The sequence below is a fragment of the Schistocerca americana genome, chromosome 4 (genome assembly GCF_021461395.2).
Source record: "Schistocerca americana isolate TAMUIC-IGC-003095 chromosome 4, iqSchAmer2.1, whole genome shotgun sequence".
Classification (NCBI taxonomy): Eukaryota; Metazoa; Arthropoda; class Insecta; order Orthoptera; family Acrididae; genus Schistocerca; species Schistocerca americana.
Window position 1 is genome coordinate 622,799,453 of NC_060122.1, and position 14,219 is coordinate 622,813,671.

General features: G+C 43.0%; 1 protein-coding gene across 1 annotated transcript in view; it reads right to left on the minus strand.

Annotated features, from left to right (window-relative positions):
- The window catches only part of LOC124612344 (probable cytochrome P450 301a1, mitochondrial), a 175,267-nt gene that overhangs the window by 149,567 nt on the left and 11,481 nt on the right, over nt 1-14,219 (minus strand). The gene's annotated exons all lie outside the window — the stretch shown is intronic.

The following is a 14,219-nucleotide window of genomic DNA, read 5'->3' on the forward strand; positions in this document are numbered from 1 at the left end:
AAAACTTTGAGGTTCGCCGATGACATTGTAATTCTGTCAGAGACAGCAAAGGACTTGGAAGAGCAATTGAACGGAATGGACAGTGCCTTCAAATGAGGATATAAGATGAACATCGGCAAAAGCAAAACGAGGATAATGGAATGTGGTCAAATTAAGTCGGGTGGTGCTGAGGGAATTAGATTAGGAAATGAGACACCTAAAGTAGTAAAGGAGTTTTGCTCTTTGGGGAGCAAAATAACTGATGATGGTCGAAGTAGTGAGGATATAAAATGTAGACTGGCAATGGCAAGGAAAGCGTTTCTGAAGAAGTGAAATTTGATAACATCGAGTATAGATTTAAGTGTCAGGAAGTCGTTTCTGAAAGTATTTGTATGGAGTGTAGCCATGTATGAAAGTGAAACATGGACAATAAATAGTTTGGACAAGAAGAAAATAGAAGCTTTCGAAATGTTGTGCTACAGAAGAATGCTGAAGATTATATGGGTAGACCACATAACACTGTTTTTCCTCGACCCCCCCCCTCCCCCTACTCCCCTGCTCCAGTCACGAATGGTGCGCGGAAATAACGGTTACCGTGTGGGTTCAAATCTGTATAATTTTACCTTCATGGTCTTTCTGTGAGATATAAGTAGGAAGAAACAGCACACAGAATAGTTGCCTCTTATAGGACCGTACGGTCTCGGAACTTTAACAGTAAACCGCACCTTCATGCAGAACACCTCATTTGCTGTGTCTTGTCTCTGGAGCTTCATCAACATCTCTGTGACGCTTTCGCAGCTTAGAAAAGGAGCTTGCGACGACACGTGTCCTATATTTTGTGTCTTCTCTGTTACCTTTATCAATTCCATCTCGTACTCCTACCGGTGTGTCGACCAATATTCACGTACTGGTCGAAAGAGGGCAGCGTAAATTACGTCATTCATAAGTGGACTACAGATCCTGAGGTCTCTTCCAATGAAACTCAGCCTAGCATGTGTTATTTCTACTATTAATTTTACGTGGTCTTTCGACTTTAAATCGTTCTGTTCTAAAGCTCCCACATGTGTAATTGATGTCGGTGTTTCCACTGATGAGAATCATACAGTAGCAGGGATTTCCGCACATTATTGCGCAGTACGTTACATTTGTTTATGAGGAAGTTTAACTACCAATTCCTATACCAAGTGTACATCCTCTGCAACTCATCCTGGGTTTCGTTACAATTTCCTAGCGTTGCGAGTGTTCTATTTGCGACAAAAACATCTGTAAAGGGCCTCAAGAATTTTCCAACTTCACTGTCGTTTATAATAGGGTGTCTCAAGAGGAATAAAGAATATTTTATAAGTTCGTCACAAAAATTAATTTGTATAAAAATATGCCTCATGTGTCCAACTTTTATCCCTTACACAGATTGAGCTGGTTCTATAGATTAGTTCGCATTTCGCGTCTTCGTACTTCAGCTGCTGTGGTTTATTTCTCATTAGCTATTTTTGTTTTGAAGTTCAGGTTGTGTAGTTGTGGATGAGTTTACATATCAGTATCCCTCAGTGAGTGCGGCTGTGAAACCAATAAGAGTAATGGACCTACCCAGGCTCCATCATACTCCCCTTAAGGCTGTAAGGTAACTGTAAAGTACGCAACGGATTCGCTATCTTGAACTGCCCTAACATGGAATCGAAACATGGGAAACTGCAGTAATCCTACTATATAACTCTCCGTTCACTCAACAGAATAAAACTATGTGCTCCTTCAAATAAAACCGCAAATGAGACATAAACCAATTGTTTATCGTACTGAACAATTGTAAAGTACTGGCATCAACATCCTACGTAAAACTAGATTAAATGATGACGACAACTAAGAAGATAGTTGGTTGCGCCTAATGTATCCTAGCTGCACATTAAATTATTAATCCAGTACAACCCAACGATTAGTTTAGAAAACCCAGTGGTCTATTGAATACAACATCAAACGATGGTAAGGCATGAACCGGGTTTTTAGCGGAGCTGTGGCAATAGTACACTTTCTATCTAAACATTAAGCCCCATCTAGTGAGCCATGCTGTTATATACTCTCACCAATCTGCTGTGACAGTAAGTCGGAGGACTATGGTTGTAGTGGAGAATCGGGATCTCGCCCGTTAGGATCCGGATGCCTCCAAGTGTCATGATGTCTCGAACTAGTGACCTGTCTCTATAAAATCAAGAATGTCCTTTTTTCTTCCACCAACTTCCGATTCTGCAATTTGCGTTAATCTGGCCGCAAACGCCAACCAGGAAAAATGTTACTCGTTTTCAAATGGCTCTGAGCACAATGGGACTCAACATCTTAGGTCATAAGTCCCCTAGAATTTAGAACTACTTAAACCTAACTAACCTAAGGACATCACACACACCCATGCCCGAGGCAGGATTCGAACCTGCGACCGTAGCAGTCCCGCGGTTCCGGACTCCAGCGCCAGAACCGCACGGCCACCGCGGCCGGCTACTCGTTTTCACCAATAGCCTGTGAATGTCACGTTTAACAAATCCCCACACCAGTATGTCGCAAGACATGGGCCAATGAGTGCACACCTTCCCCTCTAGTTTGTCCCAGAAATTCTCGTCTGACATCTGCTGGCGACGTGCGAATCAGAGAGTAGTTCAAATGGCTCTGAGCGCTATGGGAGTTAACATCTGAGGTCATCAGTCCCCTAGAACTTAAAACTACTTAAACCTAACTAACCTAAGGACATCACACATATCCATGCCCGAGGCAGGATTCGAACCTGCGACCGTAGCAGTCGCGCGGTTTCGGACTGTAGCGCCTAGAACCGCTCGGCCACACCGGCCGGCCGCGTAGTTCAACACTTCTAAATTTCCCGAGGCCAAATAGCATTCCAAGACTTGTACTTTTCCACCATAAATGAGACTTTAAGCAGGTGCAACTAAAGTGTCCTACCTCTCGTCAGTCGTGACGAGGGACAGTTAAATTTAGCATAAATGGAAGGAGGCAAACCAGACCGCTTGTAATGTTCTAACGTAACTGACCTTTCCAACTGTTATTGTATATCTGTATATTCTCTAAAACGATCTTCCAGCAATAATGAAAGAGGTTCCTTAGGCCCTAGGAACGAGTACGTTCTTCCAGCGTGACACAGTCCCTACAAATTCTAGTCGGCAGGTGACACATTGTCTAAACCTAACATTACCCAAAAGATAGATAGGTAGAAGTGGTCACTTTTCCTTGCCACAAGGTCTCCATAATTTAATCCTTTAGATTTTTGCCCGTGAGGACGGTTGAGAGGCAAATTCCACAAAGAAAAGTATTGATCTTCGGATTACTCATAGTGCTGCCCTCATTACAGAAAGCAAAGACGAGATCACAAGTTACACATGGTGTTGTCAAAAGAGTCCGAAAGTACAGCGAACTCGGAGGCGAACTTTATGAAAATCAGCTTTTAGGTTAATCATTCGCGTTTGACTAACACCTTGTGTTGAAACATCCCCTTGGAAAAATTTATAAATTACTGTGCTGATAAACCTATTACATTATTTGATTTTCAAACTGCTGAGCAGAACTGAACGTACTCAGATATTTCGATCTTTACTTATTCTGATCAACACTAAACTGACACACAATATTTTTAGCGCAACGCAATCTGACTTTCAATAATCTCTACAAAAGAATGGCCCTGACTAACAATAACCTATACCTTTCATGAATCACTTAGCTCACAAAAATCTTCGTTACTCGAACTACTGCAATGCAGCGAGCGCCAATACTGCCAGCTAAATAAAAGATTCTAACTACTGAAGGGACTAGCTACTGATAGGCATAGTTAGCAAATGAAAGATATCGATAGAGAACGAACAATGTATTTACTTTAATAGTGTTCAAAACTCATAAAATATACATATCAGTTCATGACATCCAGTCTTAGAAATTTACTCTTTCCGTCGGACACACGTCCAGATCGTCCGCTCTTAATATTCTGCCATCTCCCTCCCCACATCCAACTGCACAACGCTACCGCTGTTCACATCCAACTGCCCAACGCTACAATAGCGAATATTGCAACAATGCCAAGCAGTCACAGACTGCACACAGCAGAGTCAGTGATTTTCATACAGAGCGCTACGTGGCGTTACTAACATAAAAACCTAAACAGCCTACTTACACTGTGAGCACTTGTTTGGTTTACTTTCTAACAGCTGTATCTTTGTAAGCTATAAAATGTTATTCAGCTACACAACCATCTCCCAAAACATTTACTATTCCTTCTGAAAGGCACTGTATACGGTAGACAGTAAAGGGAGTACGTCCGAAATTACTTTTACGACTAAAGATTTATCTTCGTTCGGCATGACACATTATATTCTATTTGCTAGGAACTTGTCAAGGCGGTCTCAAAGCTGGTCTGGTATGCCACAAGCCCGTATTTTGTTCAACAGCGGACAGTGAGGAACTTGCGGAAGCTGGGTCAGGTACGCTGGCTGAATCATTGCGCTAGGTCAGGTACGCTGAATCATTGCGTTGTGCTTGTACATACCACTTCCACGTTGGGAGCCAGGTGTTAGGACGTGACGCTAGTAGCATGTGTGTCTCGACGGCCGACTGCCTTCTTTCCTCCGTGCGCTCACGAGGTCACGGTCCTTCTTCATCACCTCCTACACGGTTGCACACATCCACGTCCCGAGCTGCCCGACCACTTTTAAGTGCTGCCCCAGCCCCCACAGGCGGGTCTCGCCGCGGGACTACACCTTTTATTATCTTTTTTCCGTTCCCTCCATTACGCCTGCACGCATTGCCTATCCGTGCGTCGTTGCCACGTAGCACTTCAACAGCTCTCCCCGACACCACGTATCTTAGGAGGCTTCCACACTTACATTTTGCCGGCCGGAGTGGCCGTGGGGTTCTAGACGCTACAGTCTGGAGCCGCGAGACCGCTACGGATGCAGGTTCGAATCGTGCCTCGGGCATGGATGTGTGTGATGTCCTTAAGTTAGATAGGTTCAAGTAGTTCTAAGTTCTAGGGGACTGATGACCTCAGAAGTTGAGTCCCAGTGCTCAGAGCCATTTGAACCATTTTGAACAACCTACATTTAACATCTATTCCGCAGAAGGCACAAGAGTCGAATTCGTGGCGGCCACATCAGAAAAGTCAGAAGACTGTGCCGTAAACATTGAAAAAGAAAAAAAATTCTTCAAACGCCTGAATTTCTCTAAGTCTAGCATCGAGATTTACATGTGAAATGTTGTAGTTGTGGAGCTCTATGGAGCCCATATAAAAATTTATTCTCTTTTCATTATTTTATTTTATGCATCGTATTTACACTACTGGCCATTAAAATTGCTACACCACGAAGATGACGTGCTACAGACGCGATATTTAACCGACAGGAAGAAGAAGCTGTGACATGCAAATGATTAGCTTTTCAGAGCGTTCACACAAGGTTGGCGCCGGTGGCGACACCTACAACGTGCTGACATGAGGAAAGTTTCCAACCGATTTCTCATACACAAACAGCAGTTGACCGGCGTTGCCTGGTGAAACGTTGTTGTGATGCCTCGTGTAAGGATGAGAAATGCGTACCATCACGTTTCCGACTTTGATAAAGGTGGATTGCAGCCCATCGCGATTGCGGTTTATCGTGTCGCGACATTGCTGCTAGCGTTGGTCGAGATCCAATGACTGTTAGCAGAATATGGAACCGATGGGTTAAGGAGGGTAATACGGAACGCCGTGCTGGATCCCGACGACATCGAATCACTAGCAGTCGAGATGACAGGCCTCCTGATGGTCGCATCCGTGTTTGGCGACGTCGCGGGGAACGCACATTGGAAGCGTGTATTCGTCATCGCCATACTTGCGTATCACCCGGCGTGATGGTATGAGGTGCCGTTGGTTACACGTCTCGGTCACCTCTTGTTCGCATAGTTAGCACTTTACATTTCAGATGTGTTACGACCCGTGGCTCTACCCTTCTTTCGATCCCAGCGAAACCCTACATGTCAGCACGATAATGCACGACCGCATGTTGCAGGTCCTGTACGGGCCTTTCTGGATAAAGAAAATGTTCGACTGATGCCCTGGCCAGCAGATTCTCCAGATCTCTCACCAATTGTAAACGTCTGGTCAATGGTGGCCGAGCAGTTGGCTCGTCACAATACGCCAGTCACTACTCTTGATGAACTGTGGTATCGTGTTGAAGCTGCATGGGCCATCCAAGCTGTGTTTGACTCAATCCCCAGGCGTATCAACGCCCTTATTACGGCCAGAGGTGGTTGTTCTGGGTACTGATTTCTTGGTATCTCTGCACCCAAATTGCGTGAAAATGTAATCACCTGTCAGTCCTAGTATAATATAATTGTCCAATGAATACCCGTTTATCATCTGCATTTCTTCTTGCTGCAGCAATTTTAATGGCCAGTAGTGTAGTTATAAATCTCATTACATTCAAATTTTACAAATACAACTATATGACCATACATGTTTTGCTGTGTCTCTATGTGTAGTATAATGGGGTGATCAAAAAGTTTCCGTTCATAGCCCGTCTGGTCCAGAATCGGTATGGCAATTAGGCAAAATCGCTGTGAGTAATGAGGCCCATCATCTACCGACGCACGAGGTTGAAAGTACCGTTTCGTCAAGGACCGTGTCCTACTGCGTGAAGAAGACCGTAATTGCCTGCTGCACATTCTGGTCCGACAGCAATCTTCGACTCCTCACTGCCTTTTTTAAGGGGCTGAAGATGTGGTAATCGCAAGAGGAGAGATCGGGACTATAGGCCGTGTGCTACAGAGTCTGCCTTAGAAGTTGGCGCAACTTTTATGTTGAGATAGTTGAGATATTGGCACGTGCGTTGTTATCACGAAGCAGCAGTTTTCCCGCACGTTTTGCCTTACATGTGAGACATGCTGCCCCATATATATTCTTCGTTCTTTGATGGGTGTCCAACACTGTGTATCCTTCGGAAGCCAATAAAATAACAACGTGTTGGTCCTGTTTGAACACATTTGGTAACAACATCCCCATAGTTCACGTTTCCCCATTTACTGCACGCACGTCGGGAAGAAAATAACATCACACTAATTGCTTGTCCACATATTGCAGTAACGCCCTCGAATGGACACTTTTCGATCGCCCCTTATTTGCTTGTTGGAAGAGAACTATCCCAACTGAAGAATCGAAGAGTAGCGATGAGGAAGGAAGATATCGATTGTTAACGTGGAGCAATGCCTGGTACGTTGCCTTTCGTGTGTGAAGAACGGATGAGACTCACAAATTAATGTATCCCCCGCATGAGCGTGAACTACGGCAGAGCAGTCATTAACAATGAATTAACTATTAACTCGTTTCTAGCATTTGTAGACTAAGAGAAAGCTTTTGACACTGTTGACTGGAATACTATCTTTCAAATTCTGAAGGTAGCAGGGGTAAAATACAGGGAGCGAAAGGTTATTTACAATTTGTACAGAGCCCAGATGGCAGTTATATGAGTCGAGGGACATGAAAGGGAAGCAGTGGTTGGGAAGGGAGTGAGACCGGGTTGTAGCCTCTTCCCGATGCTATTCAATCTGTACACTGAGCAAGCAGTAAAGGAAACAAAAGAAAAATTCGGAGCAGGAATTAAAATCCATGGGGAAGAAATAAAAACTTTAAGGTTCGCCGAGGACTTGGAAGAGCAGTTGAATGGAATGGACAGTGTCTTGAAAGGAGGATATAAGATGAACATCAACAAAACCAAAACGAGGATAATGGAATGTAGTCGAATTAAGTCGGGTGATGGTGCGGGAATTAGATTAGGAAATGAGACGCTTAAAGTAGTCAAGGAGTTTTGCTATTTGGGGAGCAAAATAACTGATGATGGTCGAAGTAGAGAGGATATAAAATGTAGACTGGCAATGGCAAGGAAAGCGTTTCTGAAGAAGAGAAATTTGTTTACATCGAGTATAGATTTAAGTGTCAGGAAGTCGTTTCTGAAAGTATTTGTACGGAGTGTAGCCATGTATGAAAGAGAAACGTGGACAATAAATAGTTTAGACAAAAAGAGAATAGAAGCTTTCGAAACGTGGTGCTACAGAAGAATGCTGAAGATTAGATGGGTAGATCAAATAACCAATGAGGAGGTATTGAATAGAATTGGGGAGAAGAGGAGTTTCTGGCGCAACTTGAGTAGAAGAAGAGATCGGTTGGTAGGACATATTCTGACTCATCAAGGGATCACCAATTTAGTATTGGAGGGGAGCGCGGAGGGTAAAAATCGAAGAGGGAGACCAAGAGAAGAATACACTAAGCAGATTCAGAAGGATGTAGGTTGTGGTAGGTACTGAGAGATGAAGAGGTTTGCACAGGATACAGTAGCATGGAGAGCTGCATCAAACGAGTCTTTGGACTGAAGACCCCAACAGCAACAACAACAACAACAACAACTATTAACTGTGTGCTATGTTTTCATTCCTGTATGTACTAAGAATGTTTTCGTGTGTGCAACGGGAGCAAATCAGTGGGTTGCCGCTGCAAAAAATGCGTGTGCGCGATATCAGGTCAGAACGTTTCGAGGACTGAGCTTTGATGTGGATAAGCTATGAACTGTGTAGTGTCGCTCAATTAAGTGAAAATGTTTCGCAGGCGCCACTTGGTAGGAATCTGGAACGACAGATGTTCCCTAAAATGCGTCGGTGCCACGTGTTTCTAACTGAGCACACTCTGGAACTGCAGTCCCACGACATCAAGCTCCAGACAACCGCTGCCACACTACGGGAATCACATCGTTACGTCCAACAGATGTATTACGGAGCTAGAAACATTATTTTCAAGGCGGAATCGTTAAGTGCCAGCACCATGCGCCATCGTCGCCAAAGTATGCCACAGTCCTGCAACGAGGCGAGTTGCAGCCAAGGCAGAGAATGTTGAAAAAGAATGTTACAAAAAATCAGAGTCTCAACTACAATTTTTTTCTCTTCAAAATCTAACGTTGTTGTATATGTATTATTGTCTTTGATCGACAATATTGTCGTGAATCGGTAGATAAAATCTTCCACACTTGTTCTTCAAATATTTTTATTAAGAAGTCAGTATCGATTTCGCATCAACAGAGATGCTTCCTCATGTGATCTGTACATGAAATTAAAACATCACAAAATTACAACGCCTTGAAAATAGATGTGTACTACGATAAAGTGCCATGTATAAACAGTTCAGGCGCGGCAATGTGCAAAATGACAACTTAGAATCAAGCCCCATCGTTCACCGGCAGGACAGAAACCATAGCACGCTAAACACCGTCGCCCAACTGACTGGGACCGCGGAGCACTTATTACTGATAGGAAACCAGATAAACCTACTTAAATTTCCGACTGTCGTTTAATTATGCAAATTCATCATAAACACTACATTTACATGTCTTAACTTCGCCAGATAGGCACAACAGAGCTTGAATGTCTTACCATGCCATAGACAGAATAGGGAAAAGAAACTTCTTTATGTGCTCCGCAATGCTACGCATAGGCTATACCCTTGCCTGTTCTAAAACAGAGGAATATTGCAATAAAAATTTCGTGTTGTTAGCTAGACTTTTCAGAATTATAATATCTTGTATTTTAAAGTTTTTTGTCTTTTGAACTACGAATGTCTCGAAAAAAGAAAAATTACTAATGACCATATAACACATAACAGCACGTAAGTTAGATCCACTGTAGAGCCAACAGAAAACTTTTTTGTCATAGATAGCATCATTTCGGGTCGAGACTTCCGCTAGCTCCACCTTGGAAACGAGGCTCCTAACACCGACGCGTCAGTACGGTTTACGCTAGTGCCGTACACATTTCTACGCTGTTTACACCATGTACGACATGTCAAGACGTTCAAGCTCTGTTATACCTACCTGACCAAGTTAAGACATGTTAATGTCGTGTTTTTAGTTTGTTCGAATAATTATACGATAGTCAGGAATTTATATAGGTTTATTCGCCTTCTTATCACTTACAGGCGCTCCGTGGGTTCCGAACAGTTTAATCACGGACTACTGCTTTTAGCGTGCTGTATGTTTCAATCTTGACGATGAACGATGAGACTTGGCTCCAAGCAATCACTTTGCTGCGCCACGACTGTTTAAAAAGACTATGAGTGCACAGCTCTCATTGATATAAGGCGCTTTACGGTAGTAGACATTTATTTTCGAGCCATTGCAATTCTATGTTTTAATGTCTTGTACAGATTACCTGAAGATTCATCTCCACTAATGTGAAACCGTTAACAACATTTTAATAAAGACATTTTAACAGCGAGTGCGGAAGATTTTATCTACCAATTTGCGACAGGACTGTCGATCAAAGGCAATATATAACTTGATGTCAAAGTAAATAAGTCCTTCATTACCTCAAAAAAACAAACAAATACTCTTATGCGATGGAAAACTACAAGTCATTCAGCAACTTTGATTATTTCACTTAGATTTACAAAGAAAAAAGAATAATATGTAGTTAAGTATTCACATTTCTCACTTGAACCTACGTTATAAAGAACGATATTTTTCTTGTAAACTATTTCCTCGAACTTCCGACAGAGTAATTTTACATTACACACCAACATCATCTTTGTGACTTTGTCATTCTGCAGTTGATTGCGTTCCTTTGTCCATTCGAAATTTATCAAAGGTGACACCCTTTCGACGTTGACGTTTCGACCTCAAATTTCAAAGTAATATTCTACGAATTTCAATAATCCCAAATAAACTTTTTTATTATGATATGATCTGCTATATGAACAAAAATTTTAAAGTCATATTCTGTTGTTCGATGAATCTCGTGAAGTTTTGCTAGTGTTCAAAGAAATTACAGTCATGTTTTTTTTTTTTTTACAATAACACTTGTTGATATATCTATATATCCTTACAGTGTATCTCCCGATTCGTCATTAGCTTGGAAGGGGTCTTAGTTGTGCATTCTTTACTTAATCTCAAAAAGCCTAACAAAAGCCGGACAGCCGGACTTACATGTTTGCAACAGTGCTTCGCCGTTTGTCTGAGACAGGGTCGCTTCAGGAAGCAGGAAATCATGAAGGACGTACCCGAAATGTTCGGACACCAGACTTCGAGGAAAATTTGATTAACACTGTGGAAGGCGACCGCCGCGCCAGCACCAGGCAGTTGGCCCGCCAGTACAGGGTAAGCTAGACGACCGTGTGGAACATTCTCCGTGACAATTGTTACCACCCTTATCACTTATAGCGTGTGCAGGGCTTACTAGCGACAGGCTTTCCACATCGGGAGCAGTTTTGTCATTGGTTTCTTCACCAGACAACCACGACTCCAGGATTTGTGTCATCCATCACCATCACAGATGAGACCACCGTAACGCGGAGTGGTATCTTCAGCTTTCATAACCGTCATCTGTGGGGCAGTATGCAGAATCCCCACAGTATGGTGACACCGATTCATCAGCATCGGTGCAGCCGGAATGTGTGGGTCGGGATAACTGGCGATAGTATTTTTGGACCAGTCTTCCTTCCACGTCGCCTATTACGTCGAGACTATCTGCGTTTCTTGTGGGTGACTTTGCCTCCCCTTCTGAAAGCAGTGACATTGATGATTCGAAGGTTTATGTGGCTGCCCGATGATGGTGCTCGAGCCTAATTCGCCGTTAACGTCCGGATGTATCTCAGTCGTGTCTTCCCTGGTCGATGGATCGGACGAGTGAGTCCAGTTGCACGGCCTGCTCGTTCACGGGATCTCAAACAGTGCGATTTCTTGTTTATGGAGTCATTTCAAAAGTGTCGTATATGCAGAGAACATTCCAGATGTGGAGACACTGGAGCAGCGTATTCATGCTGCCTTTAACTCTGTTTGGATGCAGCCTGGCCAATGTGAATGTGTGAGACAGAACAAATCACGACGCTTACACGCGTATGTTAAGGCACATGGAAACCATTGTCAACACATACTGTAACTGTGGCTGCGTGATACAGCCTGTATTAGACCGCGGTCTTCGAAACAGTTTATGACTGAATAAACGGTCTCTAGCATGGGAACCATGCAATTCCGGACGTAAGTTCTTTAGACCTTTAATGTGCCGTATCGTCTCATCGAACCTAGAGTTTGTACACGATGGGAAAAATCTCCCTATATATTTGCCCGGACACGGCCGTAATAAACCGGACGCGTCCGGGTAAAGCCGGACACTTAAAAACCCTACTTAGGCGGAGAGTAGCTGACAGATACAGACGTAGCTTCAGGTGTGGTCAGGGGAAGTGAATTGAGACGTTTGTTTCTCATTTTGTACAGTAACAACATGAAATACAGCATTAATAATAACTCTTTGTATTTTGATTAGGTTGGGATGATTTGGTGAAGGAGACCACACAGCGAGATCATCGGTCTCATCGGATTAGGAAAGGTAGTCAGCCGTGCCCTTTCATAGAAACCATCCCGGCATTTTCCTGAACCGATTTAGGTAAATCAAATGGTTCAAATGGCTCTGAGCACTATGGGACTTAACATCTAAGGTCATCAGCCCGCTAGAACTTAGAACTACTTAAACCTAACAAACCTAAGAACATCACACACATCCATGCCCAAGGCAGGATTCGAGCCTGCGTCCGTAGCGGTCGCGCGGTTCCAGACTGAAGCGCCTAGAACCGCTCGGTCACACCGACCGGCTTAGCGAAATAACGGAAAACCTTAATCAGGATGGCCGGACGCGGGATTAAACCATCGTCCTCCCGAATGCCAGTCCAGTGTGCTAACCACTGCCCCACCTCGCTCCGTTTTGTATTTTGATACAGGTTTCTGCGGCACTATTTAATTACTTACTAATAGTGATATAAGTTACTGGACGAATTCGTCTAGCCATTTTGCCATTATCACGCCTACACCTTTGGTATGTGAGGTCCATATTGCATCTTGGAACATAAATGTCGCTTATCGTCTTGGTGTGTTACGATCACTTTATTTGTAAGTACTTTAATTTGTGTGATCAAGTCGAAGAAGCTGTCGAAAATAATTTTACCAGGATCATCGCAAAACGCCGAAAGGAGCTTATCGTGTAACTTGAATCACTACGAGTAAATAAACAGATAGTGCACCAGAAACCTGTACCAAAAAAATTAAAATATGTCATTCTTCGATCTCATGCATGGTGCAGAATAAGTAATTGCAGAGAAAGTAGAAAAGAAGTTAATAGTAACCTCACGGTTTTCGCATGTGGCTCAGCTGTCTGTAATGAAGCACTCTCTTCAAAACATTGAAAAGTGGTGTAAAATGTGGCAATGTGAATTAAATATTCAGAAATGTAAAGTAAGAAACATAGTATCGTGTGACAACAATATCAGTAGGTCACAAATGGAATTAGTCAACTCGTACAAATACCTCTCTGTAACAATATGTAGGGATATGAAATAATACGATCACATAGGCCCGGTCGCAGATAAAGCATGTGGCATTCACTTTATTGTTAGGGTAATAGGGATTTAGGAGAACCAGTCATGACAAAACTCTTCCAGCTGATATGCAAGATGTATGAGGCAGGCGAAATACCCTCAAACTTCAAGAGTAACGTAATAATACTAATTCCAAAGAAAGCAGTTGCTGACAGAGCTATTAGTTTAATAAATCATGTTTGCAAAGCACTAACACGAATTCTTTACAGAAGAATGGAGAAACTGGTAGAAACCGACCTCGAGAGAAATCGATTTTGATTCCGGAAACATGCAGAAACGCGAGGCGATTCTAACACTACGCCTTATCTTAGAAGATAGGTTAGGGAAAGGCAAACCAACGTTTATAGCATTTGTAGAATTGGAGGAGGCTTTTGACAATGTTATTGTAACACTCTCTTTGAAATCTGAAGGCAGCAGGGGTAAAATATAAGGAGCGAAAGGCTGTTTACAACTGGTACAGAAAACAGACTGCAGTCGTAAGAGTCGAGGGGCATGAAAGAGAAACAGCGGTTGGGAAGGGAATGAGACAGGGTTATCCCCGATGTCATTCTATCCGTACAATGAGCAAGCAGTAAAGGAAACAAACAAAAGTTAGTAGCAGGAATTAAGGTCCAGGGAGAAGAAATAAAACCATAGATGTTTGCCGATGACATTGTCATTCTGTTAGAGACAGCAAAGGAGCTGCTCAACTGAACGGACAGTGTCTTCAAAGGAGCATATAAGATGAACATCAAAAAGAGCAAAACAAGGATAATGGAATGTACTCGAATTAAATCGGGCGATGCCGAGGGAATTAGATTTGGCAACAACACTTAAAGCA